Here is a 1,554-nt window from a genome sequence, read left to right as displayed (position 1 = left end):
GCGAAGTCGGCGGCGGGTGGGATCGGGCCGCGTTTTCCGGGCCCCTGCACAGCTCCGGGCCGCCTGTCCCAGGTGCGCCCTTCTTCGCCCCAGGCGCCGGGCCAGGGTGAACATCCAGAGCTGAGGGTCGCTGGACCGCCCTTCCACTCCGTGTCCCAGGAGAGTCGGGGGTGGGGCGGGGCGGAGGTGACGCGGTAGCCCGGGTCCGAAGTGCAGTGAAGGACCCTGGGTTCCTCCCTGCCGCCGGCTTTTGCCAGGACCCGCTCGGCTGTCTTGGGGGGTGCTGGGCCAGCTGTAGGGTCTCCGGGCTCCAGCACGTGCCCTTTGTGTAAACCGCACATCGGTGCGCGCCCTCTGCGTTTGCCGATTCCTAGGGGCGCTGGCGGGGGCTCCCTTTGATCCATCTCTCCGTAAGGATGGAGAGGTCAGCCCTGTGCAGGTTTTCGGCTTTGGGGAGTCCTTTTCTCTCTCTCTCTGTCTTTTTTCTTTTTCTTTTTTTTTTCTTTTCAAGCAAGGTTTTTCTCTTACCAAAAAGTTCACTATTGGATAACTAAAAAATTCAGAGGAGCAAAAAGGAAAAAAAAAAATCATTTGAAAACTGTCAAAATCTGCTTATCGGCGAGTATATGTGTCTGAACATAGAAACTTTTTGTTCTTAAGGGTGGATATTAGTATCTTTTATTTGTTTTAAAAAATGAATTACAAAATACATTTGGTAAGGGGTTTAAAGTGCATAAATCTTAAGCTCCATGACTTTTTTAGTTTTATCTATACGAGTATCACTCAGTCAACATGGAGAATAAACTTTTATAAAAAATTTAATATTTTGCAAACATCTACTTATACCAGTTTTTAAAAATAGCCAAGTTATTTTGGTGAGTGATGAAAAGTATGTCTGTGCCATATTTAATCCTTTAGGCCTTTATGTTCTTTTTTCAGTGTTATCAACAATATAGGTCTCCTGGCTACATATATGTTTGCACTGTCTCATTCTGTAAATCTCTTGAAATGAAATTTCTGGATCCTCCTATGAGGCTTTTAATACCTCCTGTCTTACTTTCTCCATAAAAGTAGTAGCTTATAAACATTTGCAATGTAAGGAAGCCTGGTTGACCTGCACCAAGCCTGAGTGTTAACTATTTTCTAACTTTCTTAGAGGTGAAAATGAAAGAGCTGTTTAAATTTATATTTTAAATACTAATGAATATTTTTATGCAATTCGAGTTTTGTTTTTAAATCTTCTATCTAATACACAAGTGTTTCCTTTCTGTGGAGAAATGTCATATTTCCATATGGTCAGACATGAAGACCTTCCCTTCATGTTCAGATCTTTAGCATCATTGTTAGGCTTTCTGTTACATTATGATCACAAAAATGTTCATCCACATTTTCTACTAGTACTTTAGTTTCATGTTATGTGCAAAGTTTTATTTTCCAAGTGGTAAGCCCTTGTTCCAAGTTATTGAATAATTCATCTTCTCTTCACAGATGTGAAATGTACTTTTATTGTATTCTGAATTCTTAATATATAAATGTTTTTCTGAACCATTTGTG

This window comes from Pteropus alecto, unplaced genomic scaffold (genome assembly GCF_000325575.1).
Source record: "Pteropus alecto unplaced genomic scaffold, ASM32557v1 scaffold78, whole genome shotgun sequence".
NCBI classification, from domain to species: Eukaryota; Metazoa; Chordata; class Mammalia; order Chiroptera; family Pteropodidae; genus Pteropus; species Pteropus alecto.
This window is presented reverse-complemented; position numbering follows the sequence as displayed.